Genomic DNA, 17,473 nt, shown 5'->3' with positions numbered 1-17,473 from the left:
GAGTGGGACATGACTAAGCAACTGAACACAGAGCACAGGGGCTTTCTCTAGTTGCTGCAAGTAGGCACTACACTTCGTTGTGGTGCGAGGGTTTCTCATTTTGGCAGCTTCTCTTATTGCAGAGCTCTAGAGCGTGCCAGGCTTCATTAGTTGCAGGAGGGGGGTGCGGTAGTTGCAGTGTCTAAAGGAGTCTGTGGCGTGTGGCCTTAGCTGCTCTGTGGCATGTGGTTTTGAACCTGTGTCCCCTGCTCTGTCAGGTGGACTCTTAAACACTGGGCCAACGGGGAATTCCAAAACTCCATATTAGCATCTTATTTCTGGGACGGCTTTCAATGTCAACTGTCTTAAATCGAGTTACCTGGGAAAGAGACTCCAATGGGAGATTTATGTGCATAATTACTGGGAACAACATCTGTACTGGAAAGATGGAAGCAGAGGGAGAAGTTGATTTGTGAACACATTGCAGTGGAGGCCACAGGCAACCCCCATAGGGGCTCTGGATCTGGAGTTTCCATTCAATGTCAACCTGAATATAGGCAAGGGGGCGTGTTTTTGTACCGTTTTTGACCATTCCTTAAAGGTGAGATGCCCCTGGGCAAAGCTATGGCAGAGAGTGAGATGCAGAAGAGGACTCAGATATGAGCCATGAGCAGCCAATACTCTCAGCAGCTGGGAGATGAAGTGCCTTGCTCCTGATGCAGGCATGTGGCCATGCTCCAAACCGTTCTTAGAGGAACTTTTCCAGTTCTTAACATTATAAAGTCATTTAACAAAATGATATCTTATTTTTAAAAATTTGTTTATTTATGTATGTAATTATCAGTGAAGTGAGTTTCATGAGAAATTTTAAAGAGTAATTTTGATAGGGTTTCATCAGGCTATGTAACATAACCCCAATTCCCATAATTTTCTTCCCCAAAGCACATAAACTGAATGTTTCTATTTAATATTAGCAAGGGCCAAATTGAATCTTGATAATTAAAATTAAGACACAGCAATATTTTCCTCAAGAAAACGAACATTTGAAGAGAGAAACATTTCTTTAAAAAAAGTTTATTTGGAAAAGACAGCCTCTTGAATCAGGTTTTGTATCCATACATTCATTCTATCAATTACAGTGATATTTTAAAGTGCATTGAATCATTGAATGTCTACCATTATCTTTCTGCCTCAGTTTAAAAGATACCAGGTTCAAAAAATATTTGCAGTTCCATCTGGTGCTGAAGAAAATAAGCAGGGTGTGTTCTAGCTTTCATGTTGTTATTCAACATATCTTAATATTTGCCATCATAACCAGTTTAGCTGCATTCTTATTTCATACCACTTTGATCAGGGATATATATTTCAGTATGTGTAGCAAGAAATTTTCCTGAGCACCTGTCATGGTATATTTTTAGTATTTTTAGTACCTAACACACGGGAAGATTTGAACATTTTCAAAGGAGTATCTTTCATTCTTGAGGTTTCTGGTTGATATGACAGGTGACTTTTACAGGTATGTTAGTAATTTTATATGAGGAATTATGCCTTCATGTTGTGGTGTAATTAGTCACTTCAAGAAATCATACTTCTTAGAGAACTATGTTCCTGTTTCACCTTACTTGATGACATGCTTAAAGGTAGATGGTGAGAAACAGAAAAATCTTATTGGAGATTAGAATTTATTATCTAATTTATTATTGGGCCTTTATAGATTTGAGTTCTGTCTTTTTAAATTTAGTTGTGTTTTATGAACATGTAGTGAAATCTGGTACAGAAGGTAGTATCAGAACAGGTCCTATGTGAGTCTTGACAGTGGCTCAATGACAGCAAGTTATTTCCTTTTATAATTTGTCTTGGTTTAATAGGAAAAGTGAAACTTTGTCCAAAGATGGAAACATTTGAAGAAGGTGGGACATTTTAGTCTTTGGAATTATATACATGACTAAAGTTCTATGAAACTGGAACTTGAGCTTGGGGTAAGTAAAGGTGCACAAGTTATTTTTTGCTGTTTTTATTAGTTTTGAAAGTGAACAAACGGTGTTAAAAAATATTTTAGAAAATATGGTTTATCTCAACTGTTGTAACTTTAGGTTAGCTGACTTTGGATTAGTGGGACATCTATTTCACAATAACTCTTTCCTGAAACAAAATGCCACATAATATTCATTTTGAAAGAATCTTTGTTTTATATGATTTGATTTTTAAAATGTAAACAATTATAAATATAAGAGCATTTAAAAAACACAAAAATAATACAGATTAATAGTGTTTTAACTAGTCTCTCACAAGTTATGCCCACAGTTTAAAGTTAGTCATGCATGCGTGCTAAGTCACTTCAGTTGTGTTCGACTCTTTGCTACCCTGTGGGCCATAGCCCACCAGGCACCTCTGTCCAAGGGATTCTCCAGGCAAGAATACTGGAATGGGCTGCCATGCCCTCCTCCTGAGGATCTTTCTGACTTAGGGGTTGAACCCATGTCTCTTGGATCTCCTGCATTGGCAGGTGCACTACCACCAGTGCACTGGGGAAGCCCTTAGAGTTAGGCGCTCCCACATAATTCTGAAGTGTCTATCTGCAGCACGGTGCAAGCTACAGCAGAGGCCTGCTTGGGGCTGCAATAGGAACTAATCCAGAGGTGACAGGAAAACGATGGCAGAAAGGAGTCTGAGAGTTCTGGTCATTAAAATGGCTATAAAATGTTGTTCTTATTTGTGTTTCCTTTTTTCTCCTGGAGACTAGAAGTATAGGTTTGTTCTGGCACATACGTGGTAACGCAGGATGCAAAGCAGTGATTAGGAATAAGGAATAGAAATTGTAAGGTATTTGGTGATGGCCTTCCTTCCAAATAAATTATTTCCATGGTATTTCTAATTAATCAATCTGCCTCATAATTTCATCCTTTCTCATGGCTTCACTGTTGCTAATCTTGAAACACCATAAATCCTAAAGAACCCTCCCACTCTGCCCAGCCTTACCTACACACCAATCCTTCCCCTTTCATTCCAAACAAATTCTTTCCAGAAAGTTTCCTTTGCATTAGTGGGATAAGAGAAAGATGTTTTTACTATCCAAGTTTTCATGTCTCTTAAAATATATTAAAATGTGAAATTAATAATGCTCATTGTCCTCACAAAAAGGCCATTAAATTTAATTAAAAGTACAAATTTATGTAGGCCAAGTACCTTGAAAGCTACTCTCTATCCTTTTATTGAAGTAGCTCTGATGGTTTTTGAGTTGGTGGTTGTCTTAACATCCAAACATTTTCTGGAAGAGATTAGTTTCTTTAAGTTTTTCATTGCAGAAGGATATTAGACCAAAAAACAAAACTGAAGAACCTGTTACTGAATGTGAATTCTTTCTGTACTGGAGTTTAAAGAAGGACACAAACAACTGTTCATTCTTTGTTTTATGCTACTTTTGTAGTCAGTGGATTAACCTGTGGGACTTACAGTTGCTCTAAGTATATGCACCTGCCCATACCGATGTGTCTGGATAATGTTTTGAGATATTTATGGTTTTTTTTTAATCCTTCATTTTCCACTTTCCATTTTATCTGTTTAACCTGATAGAAGTTTGTGTGTGTTAGTACCTGGGGAAGGCAGGGAGGAATGCAAAATAAATCTGGAAATTTTGTGGCTTTTATTTGGAAAAGTCAGAAATTTAAAGACAAGCTAAGCTTAGAGAAACAGATAGGAATCTCCATATTAAGGAGGGCCTCCATCCTGGGTGGGAGAGCCCAGCTGGTTGGTCCTGTTTGCAAGAGGAACTGTGCATTTCTTCTTGACCTCAAAGAGATGGTCTTGATGTACCTTTAGGCCTGAGGTTCCTGGCAGGGTAGTGCCTCAGCACTGACTGGAAGCCTCAGAGAGCCACTGTGGGCTTGGCCAACAAGGTTGGCTACTGTGATCAGAATAGGTAATAGATTATTATCTCCTGGAAATCGTGAAGGATGATCAAATTTTGATGAAAACCTGGAAGGAGGAAGAAAGGAGCCCAGTGATGATGGCGAAGCAATTTCCCACTATTTTAGTGGGTTAAGGACTAAGAAGTTAGTTCATTCACTTAAATTTTTATTGAAAGTATTCTCTGTTCTAATGGCTAAGACACATTCATAAACCTAAGGAAGTTCCCTGCTCTAATGGAGATAAAATTGCTTATGGAGTTAGGTTTCTCTGATAGTGCTGTTCTTCAACAACATCCTTTATCTGACCCAGAATCCTTTTCCAGCCATGAATCTTGGAGCAGAGAGAGATAGAGAATGTTGTCATTGTTGTTCATTGTGTCCAACTCTTTGCGACCCCATGGACGAGAGCATGCCAGGCTCCTTTGTCCTCCACTAAGGAGAGGGAATGACTTCCAGGTTGTTTCAGGAGCATTTGGGTTAGGATGGGGCTTCAAGAGAGAAGCATTATGGATAATATGACAAGAGAAGGACATCCCTAGTGGAAGATTGGTGATAAAAGGTATAGAGTTAAAGGGACTTGGGGCTGATGAATTCAAACTTTTCTTCCCCTTTCGATCTGCAATGATGTCTTCCTTCACAGTTGCTGCACTAAATTTTTTACCCCAGGAAACTCTTTCCCCACCACCCTTCTTTTCTGCTGTGAGTTTGGTGGTAGCTGGTGCTATCACCAAATGTTCACATCAACATTTTGCTTCTTCAGGCTTGATTAGCAAGCCATAAGAGCTGCTTATTTGTTTGACAATGTGGTGAGCAAAGAGTTTGGCTCCTAGAAACGGAATGTTGGAGATACCAGTTATGATTGCATTTTGATGAGCTTATGCAAAAAAAAGTATTCAAGCAAGATAATTTTAGAATTTTTCTATTTCTCAGTTTACCTTAGTAATTTTCTGGTCTCTTTGACTAGAGTACAAATGAGCAAATCAACTCATCATTGTCTTTCCATCATGGTCACCTGATTTTTTGTCTCCATTGGAGAAGTAAAACAATAAGCAATCAGTCTACATTTTGTAGAGCATTTGCATTTTGATTCTATCTATTGTTTGTTTGTTTGTTTTCTTTTCAGAGTCTTCAGTATGGTATAGGCTTTATTGCTTCAACTGTAAGCATTATGGTCAATTACCTAATGAGAAGCAAGACTGGAAACATTTTCTAACTACTCTATAATGAGGGCAAATACTTTACATTTACTTGCGTCAAACAGAAAAGATAAACATCATTTCCTTCATGCTCACAGCTACAAGAAAATGTGGTTCTGATTTGCGGCACAGGGACTAGGAGTCATAGACTTGGGTAGTAGTCTCACTACCCAATCTCTACTAGTTGTATTCCTTAGGTAAACCACTTAGCACTATATGCCATAGTGTCATCATTTTACAGATAAAGGGACTGGATTAGGTTATCACTAAAATCCCATTCAGCTCTAAAATTCTGGGAGGCCTTTTTTTTATTAGATTAGTCAAAGTTCTCATTTACTATTTCTAAATTTTATCTTCATTATTTAAGCTGTTTTGCTAAAAAGGAGATTCATCTGTCTTCTTCTTTACTGGTTTACTTTAGTGATAGAAGCCAATCACTGACTTCTATCACTTCTGATAGAAGTCAATGTGAGTGCGTGCATGCTTAGTTGCTAAATCATGTCTGACTCTTTATGATGGCATGGACTATAGCCCACCAGTCTCCTCTGTCCATGGGATTTCCCAGGCAAGAATACTGGAGTGCACGGCCATTTCTTTCTCCAGGGGATCTTCTGACCTAGAGAATCAAATTCGTATCTCCTGCATTGCAGGTGGTTTCTTTAGCACTGAGCCACCTGGGAAACCCCCTACATGGCTGTAATTAGAGTCTAACTGTTTTATGATAACATTTGAAAAATAAAGATTTATGAAGGGACAGTTAACCAATGAAACATGAATCACATTTGCAGAAATGTTTAGTTTTAGTATCCAGTGATCTCATTCAGAGCTGTCCATGACTGACAGACCAAGCTGGAAGGGTCTTACTAACAGACAATGAGCAAATGAGAATGACTCCTCTATATGGTCAGAGCTGTTTTCCCTGAAAGTAGAGGAAATGTTAGGTACCCAGGCCTCTCTTCCCATTATGCATTTTATGAAACTTTACTCCAAGCATGGAGTTTAAGGAAGATTTAAGGTAGTGGGAATCAGGGACACTTTTGTAGGTATCAGATTGTTACCAAATACATATACATTAAGACACCTACACTGTGAACTCTATAGTTATTTTATACTATGCGCTTGAGGATGCACCTTGTAAGTAGGTGACCATAAGCCTCAGTTTAGAGACGTTTTGTCTCAGCTTAATTCTCTTTCCTTCCAACATTTTTTTTTTGACATACAATTGAAGAGGTCTTACAAATAGCTGTGAAAAGAAGAGAAGTGAAAAACAAAAGAGAAAATGAAAGATATACCCATTTGAATGCAGAGTTCCAAAGAATAGTAAGGAGAGATAAGAAAGCCTTCCTCAGCGATCAATGCAAAGAAAGAACAGAATGGGAAAGACTAGAGATCTCTTCAAGGAAATGAGAGATACCAAGGGAACATTTCATGCAAAGATGGGCTCAATAAAGGACAGAAGTGGTATGGACCTAACAGAAGAAGAAGATATTATGAAGAGGTGGCAAGAATACACAGAAGAACTGTAAAAAAAAGATCTTCACAACCCAGATAATAACGATGGTGTGATCGTTCACCTAGAGCCAGACATCCTGGAATGTGAAGTCAAGTGGGTCTTAGAAAGCATCACTACGAACAAAGCTAGTGGAGGTGATGGAATTTCAGCCGAGCTGTTTCAAATCCTGAAAGATGATGCTGTGAAAGTGCTGCACTCAATATGTAAGCAAATTTGGAAAACTCAGCAGTGGCCACAGGACTGGAAAAGGTCCATTTTCATTCCAATCCCAAAGAAAGGCAATGCCAAAGAATGTTCAAACTACCGCACAATTGCATTCATCTCACATGCTAGTAAAGTGATGCTCAAAATACTCCAAGCCAGGCTTCAGCAATATGTGAACTGTGAAATTCCAGGTGTTCAAGCTTGTTTTAGAAAAGGCAGAGGAACCAGAAATCAAATTGCCAACATCCACTGGATCATCGAAAAAGCAAGAAATTTCCAGAAAAACATCTATTTCTGCTTTATTGACTATGCCAAAACCTTTGACTGTGTGGATCACCATAAACTGTGGAAAATTCTGAAAGAGATGGGCATACCAGACCACCTGACCTGCCTCTTGAGAAACCTAATGCAGGTCAGGAAACAACAGTTAGAACTGGACATGGAATAACAGACTGGTTCCAAATAAGAAAAGGAGTACGTCAAGGCTGTATATTGTCACCCTGCTTATTTAACTTATATACAGAGTACATCATGAGAAATGCTGGGCTGGAAGAAACACAAGCTGGAATCAAGATTGCTGGGAGAAATATCAATAACCTCAGATATGCAGATGACACCACCCTTATGGCAGAAAGTGAAGAAGAGCTAAAGAGCCTCTTGATGAAAGTGAAAGAGGAGAGTGAAAAAGTTGGCTTAAAGTTCAACATTCAGAAAACGAAGATCATGGCATCTGGTCCTGTCACTTCATGGCAAATAAATGGGGAAACAGTGGAAACAGTGGCTGACTTTATTTTTCTGGGCTCCAAAATCACTGCAGGTGGTGACTGTAGCCATGAAATTAAAAGTCGCTTGCTCCTTGGGAGGAAAGTTATGACCTACCTAGATAGCATATTAAAAAGCAGAGATGTTACTTTGCCAACAAAGGACCATCTAGTCAAGGCTATGGTTTTTCCAGTGGTCATGTATGGATGTGAGAGTTGGACTATAAAGAAAGCTGAGCACCGAAGAACTGATGCTTTTGAACTGTGGTGTTGGAGAAGACTGTTGAGAGTCCCTTGGACTGCAAGGAGATCCAACCAGTCCATCCTAAAGGAAATTAGTCCTGAATATTCATTGGAAGGACTGATGCTGAAGCCGAAACTCCAAACTTTGGCCACCTGATGGGAAGAACTAACTCATTGGAAATGACCCTGATGCTGGGAAAGATTGAAGGCAGGAGGAGAATGGGACAACAGAGGATGAGGTGGTTGGATGGCATCACTGACTCAATGGACATGAGTTTGGGTAAACTCCCAGAGTTGGTGATGGACAGAGTCCTGGTGTTCTGCAGTTCATGATGTCACAAAGAATCAGACACGACTGAGTGACTAAACTGAACTGACCTACAACATTATGTTAGTTCCTGGTGCACAGCATAGTTATTCAATATGTCTATACGTTCAAAATGATCACCAACAAAGTTATTACAACATTATTGAGTATAATCCCCAAACTGTACATTTCATCCCTGTGACTCATTTATTTTGTAACTGGAATTTTGCTCCTCTTAATCCCCCCCACCATATTTCACTCATCCTCCACTCCCCTCTCCTCTGCTAACTACCTGTTTGTTCTCTGTATTTATGAGTCTGTTTCTGTTTGTTATATTTGTTCTCTTGTTTTTAGATTCCACATAAGGTGAAATCTTTCTCTGTCTTATTTATTGCACTAAGCATAATAACTTCTAGGTCCATCTATGTTGTTGTAAATAGCAAGATTTTATTCTTTTTTATGATTGAGAAAAATTCCATACATATATATATATACACCACAGTTTCTTTATCCACTCATCTTTCAATGTGTAATTTGCAGTTCAGTTCAGTCACTCAGTTGTGTCCAGCTCTTTGTGACCCCATGGTCTGCAGCATGCCAGGCTTCCCTGTCCATCACCAACTCCCCGAGCTTGCTCAAACTCATGTCCATTGAGTCAGTGATACCATCCAACCATCTCATCCTCTGTTGTCCCATTCTCCTCCTGCCTTCAATCTTTCCCAGCATCAGGGTCATTTCCAATGAGTTAGTTCTTCCCATCAGGTGGCCAAAGTATTGCAGTTTCAGCTTCAGCATCAGTCCTTCCAATGAATATTCAGGACTAATTTCCTTTAGGATGGACTGGTTGGATCTCCTTGCAATTCAAGGGATTCTCAAGAGTCTTCTCCAACACCACAAAAGCATCAATTCTTTGGCTCTCAGCTTTCTTTATAGTCTAACTTTCACATCCATACATGGCTACTGGAAAAACCATAGCTTTGACTAGATGGACCTTTAAAATCTCCAATTCCTGTCCATTTGAGTTCACTCATTCATAAGATGTCTATGTTCACTTTTGTTATCATCTGCTTGACCATGTTCAATGTACCTTGATTCATGGACCTAATATTCCAGGTTCCTATACTTTGCTGACTAAGGTCTGTCTAGTCAAGGCTATGGTTTTTCCAGTAGTCATGTATGGATGTGAGAGTTGGACTGTGAAGAAGGCTGAGTGCCAAAGAATTGATGCTTTTGAACTGTGGTGTTGGAGAAGACTCTTGAGAGTCCCTTGGACTGCAAGGAAATCCAACCAGTCCATTCTGAAGGAGATCAGCCCTGGGATTTCTTTTGAAGGAATGATGCAAAAGCTGAAACTCCAGTACTTTGGCCACCTCATGCGAAGAGTTGACTCATTGAAAAAGACTTTGATGCTGGGAGGGATTGGGGGCAGGAGGAGAAGGGGACGACAGAGGATGAGATGGCTGGATGGCATCACTGACTCGATGGACGCGAGTCTGAGTGAACTCCGGGAGTTGGTGATGGACAGGGAGGCCTGGAGTGCTGCGATTCATGGGGTCACAAAGAGTCGGACGCGACTGAGCGACTGAACTGAACTGAACTGATAGAATAGTTTTCTTTACAGTGTTGGACTTTACTTTTATCCCCAGGCACACCCACAGCCGAGCATTTGTTCCCACTTTGGCCTAGTGCTCATTCTTATGGAGCTATTAGTAATTGCCCTCTGCTCTTTCCTGTAGCATATTGGATACCTTTTGACCCAGGGAGCCCGTCTTCCAATGTCGTATCTTTTTGTTTTTTCCTGCTATTCATGAGGTTCTCCAGGCAAGAATACTGGATTGGGTTGCAATTTCCCCCTGCCGTGAACTGTGTTTTGTCAGAACTCTTCACTATGACCCATTTGTCTTGAGTGACTCTGCAGAGCATGGCTCATAGCTTCATTGAATTATGGAAATCACTACAACAAGGCTGTGATCCATGAAAAGGATAAAGAGAATAAATTAATATCTAAGAATCCTCCACAATATATATTAAGAAATTCTAACTAAATGTTAAGGGCTTCCTTCATGTCTCAGTTAAATCATTCAAAAATGAAAATCAGACAGCTTTCCAATGATTGGTGCTAGACTGCTCTTTATATAATGTGTTTAATACACATTAACACCCTGTTAACACCCTGCAACTAAAAACAAGATAGAGGAATCAGACGCTACTTTTCCAAAAAACGAATTAGTATTGTTTGGGAAACACCATTCTTCTAAGAGTGTGTCTGTGTGTGAGTGTATAAATGTGTGTATATTTATGGAATCTGTCATATCTACTACTGTGGGCAAGAATCCCTCATAGTCAACAAAAGAGTCCACAATGTAGTACTTGGGTGCAATCTCAAAAATGACAGTGTGGTCTCAGTTTGTTTCCAAACAAATGGTTCAACATCACAGTAGTTCAAGTCTATTGTCCAGCTACTGATGTTGAAGAAGCTGAAGTTGACCAGTTCTATGAAGACTTAAAACAAGTTCTAGAACTAACACCAAAAAAAAAAAAAGAAGAAGAAAGAAAAAACAAAAAAGAGATGTCCTTTTCATTGTAGGGGATTGGAATGCAAAAGTAGGAAGTCAATGGATACCGAGGATAACAGGCAAGTTTGGCCCTGCAATACAAAATGAAGCTAACAGAGTTTTGTCAAGAGAATACCCTGGTCATAGAAAACACTCCTTTCCAACAAAAAAGAGATAGCTCCTCCTAGAGGAGGAAATGGCAACCCACTCCAGTATTCTTGCCTGGAAAATTCCATGGGCAGAGGAGACTGGTCGGCTACAGTCCACGGGGTTGCAAAGAGTCAGACATGACTTGGCATCTAAAAACAAAAACAACAAAAGCAGAGAACTTTAGTAATTCTCACTTAGGCACAGGGTCAGGAAGATCTTCTGGAAAAGGGAGTGGCTACCCACTCTACTCCAGTATTCTGGCCTGGAGAATTCCATTCAAACGTTATTGAATGCTGTGTGTTAGGTCTTGTGGTAAGTGCCTTACATATATTATTTAATTCTCACCAACATTTTTGAGAGAAATTTCATTTTTGTTTTTAGCTGAGAGATGATGAGACACCAGTACTTGAATGCAGATTTTTCTGACAACAACAACAAATTTTTAAGTAGTTTTTCCTTCAAGAAATATGTATTAAACCCTGTAATAGGTTCTGAGAATTTAACAGATAGGAGGACATATGACTCTTATAGCATTTTAATCCATTTAAAGTTGATTTTCTGTATGGTATAAGAGAGTGGTCTACTTTAGTTCTTTTTTAAAAAAATTGGGACATAATTGCTTTATAATGTCGTGTTAGTTTCTGCTGTACAACGAAGTGAATCAGCTGTGTGTATATATCTTCCTCTTGGACCTCCCTCTCACCCCACCCCCTCATCAGACTCCTCTAGGTCACTACAGCACCAAGCTGAGCTCCCTATGCTTTAGAGCAGGCTCCCATTAGCCATCTACTTTACACATGGTAGTGTATATAGATCAATCCTAGTTTCCCAGTTTGTCCCACCCTCCTCTTCTGCCCTGTGTCCACATGTCCATTTTTGACATCTGAATCTTTATTTGTGTCCTGGAAATAGGTTCATTTGTACCGTTTTTCTAAATTCCTCATGTGTGGTAACATTTGTTTTTCTCTTTCTGACTTACTTCACTTTGTATGACAGGCTCTAGGTCCTGCCACATCTCTACAAGTGACTCAAATTCGTTCCTTTATGTGGCTGAGTAATACTCCGTTGTGTATACGTACCACATTTTCTTTATCCATGCATCTACCGTTGGGTGTTTACATTGTTTCCAGTGACTCAAATTCATTCCTTTATGTGGCTGAGTAATACTCTGTTGTATATATGTACCACATTTTCTTTATCCATGCAACTATCGTTGGATGTTTAGATTGTTTCCATGTCCTGACTACTGTAAACAGTACTGCAATGAACATTGGGGTTCATGTGTCATTTTGAATTATGGTTTTCTCAGAGGATTCGGCTAGAAATGGGATTGCTGGGTTATATGATAATTTTTAGTTTTTTAAGGAACTTCCATACTGTTCTCTCCAGTGGCTGTATCAATTTACATTCCCAGCAGTAGTGCAAGAATGTTCCTTTTTTCTCCACATCCTCTCCAGCATTCATTGTTCATAGATTTTTCAGTTATGGCCATTCTAATTGATGTGGGGTGATAACTCATTGTAGTTTAGATTTGCATTTCTCTAATAACTAATGATCAATATGTCTTCATGTGTCTTTTGGCCATCTGTATATCTTCTTTGGAGAGGTGTCTATTTAGGGCTTTCCCCCATTTTTTGATTGGGGTTTTTGGTTTTTTGACATTGAGCCTCGTGTGCTATTTGTATATTTTATTCTTTTGTCAGTTGTTTTGTTTGCAAATATTTTCTTCCATTCTGAGGATTGTTTTTTCATTTTCTTTATGGTTTCCTTTGCTGTGCAAATTCTTTTAATTAGGCCCCACTTGTTTATTTTTATTTTCTTTAGGAGGTGGATCTAAAAAGAATCTTGCTATGATTTATGTCAAAGAGTGTTCTGTGTGTTTTCTCTAAGAGTACTATAGTGTTCAATCTTACATTTAGATCTTTAATCCATTTTGAATTTATTTTTCTGTATGGTGTTAGGATGTGTTCTAATTTCATTTTTTTACATGTAGTTGTGCAGTTTCCCCAGCACCACTTACTGAAGAAACTGTCTTTTCTCCATGGTATATTCTTGCCTCCTTTGTTATAGATTAGGTGACCATAGATGCGTGGGTCTACCTTTGGGCTTTCTATCCTGTACCATTGATCGATATTTCTGTATTTTGTGGCAATGCCATTCTGTCATGATTACTGTAGCATTGTAGTATAGGCTGAAACTGGGGAGCGTGATTCCTCCAGCTCAATTTTTCTTTCTCGAGATTGCTTTGGCTATTCAGGGTCTTTTGTGTCCATACAAGTTGTAAAATTTTTTGTTTTAATTCTGTGAAGCATGCCATTGGTAATTTGATAAAGATTGCACTGAATTTGTGGATTGTTTTGGGTGGCATAGTCATTTTCACAGTATTGGTTCTTCCAATCCAAGAATATGGTATATTTCTTCATCTATTTGTGTCATCATTGATTTCTTTCATCAATGTTTTATAATTTTCTGAGTACAGGTCTTTTGCCTTCTTAGGTAGGTTTATTCCTAGATATTTCATTCTTTTAGTTGTGATGGTATATGGGGTTGTTTTCTTAATTTCTCTTTCTGATTTTTCATTGTTAGTGTATAGGAATGCAAGAGCTTTCTATGCATTAATTTTGTATCCTGCAACTTTACCAAATTCTTTGATTAACTCTAATAGTTTTCTCATGTCATCTTTAGGATTTTCTATGTATAGTATCATAAATGCACACAGACAGTTTTACTTCTTTGCCAATTTGCATTCTTTTTACTTCTTTTTCTTCACTGATTGCCATGCTAGGACTTCCAAAACTATGTTGAGTAACAGTGGCAAGAGTGGACACCCTTGTCTTATTCCTGATCTTAGAGGAAATGCTTATAGTTTTTCACTATTGATAATGATGTTGTGGGTTTGTCATATTTGTCCTTAATTATGTTGAGATAGGTTCTCTCTATGCCCAATTTCTGGTGAGTTTTTAATCATAAATCGGTGTTGAATTTTGTCAAAAGTTTTTTCAGCATCTATGGAAATGATCACATGGTTTTTATTCTTCAGTTTGTTAATATGGTGTATCACATTGGTTGATTTTCATGTTTTGAAGAATCCTTGCATCCCTGAGATAAACCCCACTTGATCGTGGTATATGATCCTTCTAATGTGTTGTTGGATTCTGTTTCTTTGTACTTTGTTGAGAATTGTTGCATCTGTGTTTGAGTGATATTGGCCGGTAGTTGTCTTTTGTGTGTATGTGCGTGATCTTTGTCTGGTTTTCGTATCAGGTAGCCTTGTAGAATGAATTTGGGAGTGTTTTTCCCTCTGCAATTTTTTATAAGAGTTTGAGAAGGATGGATGTTATCTGTTTTCTAAATACTTGATAGAATTTGCCTGTGAATCTGTGTAGTCCTGGACTTTTGCTTGTTGAAAGATTTTTAATTACAATTCAATTTTTAATTGCAATTTCAACTTCATTACTTGTGACTGGCCTGTTTATATTTTCTAAATCTTCTTCATTCAGTCTTGGAAAGTTGTACGTTTCCAAGAATTTTTCCATTCCCTCCAAGTTGTCCATTTTGTTAGCATATAGTTGCTTGTGAAAATGAAAGTGACAGTTGTTCAGTCGTGTCCTTCTCTTTGCAACCCTGTGGACTGTAGCCCACCAGGCTCCTCTGTCCGTGGAATTTTCCAGGCAAGAATACTGGAGTGGGTTGCCATTTCCTTCTCCAGGAGATCTTCCTGACCCAGGGATCGAACCTGGGTCTCCTGCATTGCAGGCAGCTTCTTTACCATCTGAGCCACCAGGGTAATACTCATAGTTGTTTGTAGCAGTTTTTTATGACCCTTTGTATTTCTGCAGCATCAGTTGTAATTTCTCCAAATCAATTTTATTGATTTGAGTTCTCCCTTTTTTTTCTTGATGAGTCTGGTTCATCAAAATTGATGAGACATCAATTTTATCTTCTCAAAGAACCAACTTTTAATTTTATTGATCTTTGCTAGTGTTTTCTTCATTTCTTTCTCTTCAGATCTTTATGACTTCTTTACTTCTACTGATTTTAAATTGTCTTTAGTCTTGTTTCTCTAGTTGCTTTATGTGTAAGGCTAGACAGTTTATTTGAGATTTTTCTTGTTTCCTGAGGTGAGATTTCAGGAGACTGTTGTAGTTTCTTTTTCCCTATCCTCACTTTCAGTCTGTAAGTGTCCCTAGCATTGTTGCTAAGCTGTTTTGGTGGTGCTGAATTCTCTTAGTTTCCAGCTCACTTATTCTGTAAAACTTTTGATTTCTCTGTCAAATATGGAAGAGATCCTTGCTTTATAGAATAATCTTGGTTGTAGTTCCCCCATCCCCCCCCACCGCTTTCATCACTTTAAATATATCATACCACTGCCTTCTGGCCTGCAGAGTTTCTGCTGAAAAATCAATTGATAACTTGATGGGAATTCCCTTGTATGCTATTTATTGCTTTCCCTTGCTGCTCTTAATATTTTTTCTTTGAATTTAAGTTTTGTTTGTTTGATTAATATGTATGTTTTTCTCCTAGGGTTTATCTTGTATGGAACTCTCTGTCCTTCCTGAACTTGTGTGGATATTCCTTTCCCATGTTAGGGAAGTTTTCACCTATAATCTCTTAAATATTTTATTACACCCTTTTGCTTTCTCTTCTTCTTCTGGGACCCCTATAATTCAAATATTCGTGCATTTAATGTTGTCCCAGAGTATCTAAGACTGTCCTCAATTCTTTTTGACTTTTTCCCCCTTATTCTGCTCCTTGGCAGTTATTTCCATCATTCTATCTTCCAGCTCACTTATTCATTCTTTTGCCTCAGCTATTCTGTTATTGATTCCTTCTAGTGTATTTTTCATTTTTATTTCAATTTTTGTGTTGTTCATCTGTTTGTTCTTTAGTTCTTCTAAGTCTTTGTTAAATATTTCGTATTTTTTTTAATCTATTCCTCCATTCTATTTCTGAGATTTTAGATCATCTTTACTATAATTATCCTGAATTCATTTTCAGGTAGATTGTGTATTTTCTTTTCATTTATTTAGTCTTGTACATTTTTACCTTCCTTCTTCATCTGTAACATATTTTTGTTGTTGTTGTTTCAGTCTTTTGATGGGTGGGACCATGTTCCTGTCTTACTGGTTGTATGGCCTGAGGCTTTCAGCACTGGACTTTGCAGACAGTTGGGTAGAGCCAGGTCTTGGTGCAGAGATGAGGATCTCTGGGAGACCTCACTCTGATAAACATTTTTGGGGTTCTGAGGTTCTCTGTTAGTCTAGTGGTTTCAGGTTGATGCTCCCACCACAGGAGCTCAGGCCTGACCCTTGGCCTTTGAACCAAGATCCTGCAAACTGCATGACACCACAAAGGAAAAAAAATGGAGAATAATAACAAAGAATAAAAAATAAAATTAGAAAAATAACAGATATATTAGAAAAGATAAAAATAGAAATGAAACAAAATAACATCAACAAGATAAAACAGAACCACAATGGCAAAAAATAAAACCCCCCAAAACTCTGGAAAAAGCCTTGGTGGTGGTAGGGCTGGAGCTTAGGTGTGGGTATGGATTAGGTGGGGCTCATGTTTGGTGGGGGCGGGGCCTAGGTTCAGGACCCAGGGGTCTGGAAAGGGCCCTAAGGGTCGGGGGCAGGGTGCAGCCTCGCATCTCCAAGTGTGGAGGATCAGGACCAGGACCGCTGCAGGCTTGTTGGGGCCCAAGTGGATTGGGCAAACACTGGCTGTGTTCCCCTTTGATCCTCCTGTCCCTAAGGGTCCCTCCCTGTTATCCCATTTACCTCTACCCTTCCTCTCCTCCTCTTCCCTCCCACGCTCCCAGGACCTGAAGGGGGCATTGGAGGGAGCATCAGAGGGTGGAGGACCAGGCTTGGGACCCAGTAGGCTCTCTGGGGCTCAAGTGGACAGGAGAAATGTTGGCCACATTCCCCTCCCATCCCACAATCCCCTGAGGGTCCCTTCCTGTCCTAGTTTCTCTCCTCATCGTGAGTGGACCCCTCCAGTAGTGGGATCCCCCTTCTCTCTCCTATTTGCCTCTCAAGGGTACCTGTCCCTTCCTGCCTCCATCTCTCCCTGCTCCCTGCTCACCCCCACCCCCACATCCTACATAGTAGCTTGGGCATTCCTCTCATTCTCTTAGGTGTCCCTATCTATCCCCCACCAACGTCAAGTAGGTGCCCTGTGACATGAACTTCACATCTTACCACTCCACCATTTTGGCTTCACCCCCTCCATTTTAGCTCTTACATGTGGCTGTCTGATTTTCCCAATACCATTTTTAAAAGAGATTGTCCTTCCCCTATTGCATAGTCTTTGAAGCTGTCTTTCTGATGCTGTTTCTCCTGGCCAGCAAGTCATGGAAATGTATCAAGAATTTGAAAGGGTGACTACAAGGAGCCAGACTGTGTTCTGGTGTCTAGTGTCCAGCTTCATGGGTGTTGTGAGGCAATTATAGAAGTAGTAGAAGCAGCTACGGTTTTCTGGTTCTGGCTTTCTGATCTTCCTACTAGACCACAGAAATTCCAGTGGCAGCCCCTTCACTCCTACTCCTTTGTTCCTTCCAACAGTAATGATTCCTTATTGAATCCCTTGCCCATAAATTTTTTGGAGTTATTTGTTTCCTGTACTGAATCTTGACTGACAACTCAATTCTCA

This window comes from Capra hircus, chromosome 5 (assembly GCF_001704415.2).
Source record: "Capra hircus breed San Clemente chromosome 5, ASM170441v1, whole genome shotgun sequence".
NCBI classification, from domain to species: domain Eukaryota; kingdom Metazoa; phylum Chordata; class Mammalia; order Artiodactyla; family Bovidae; genus Capra; species Capra hircus.
Note: the sequence above shows the minus strand (reverse complement) of the source record.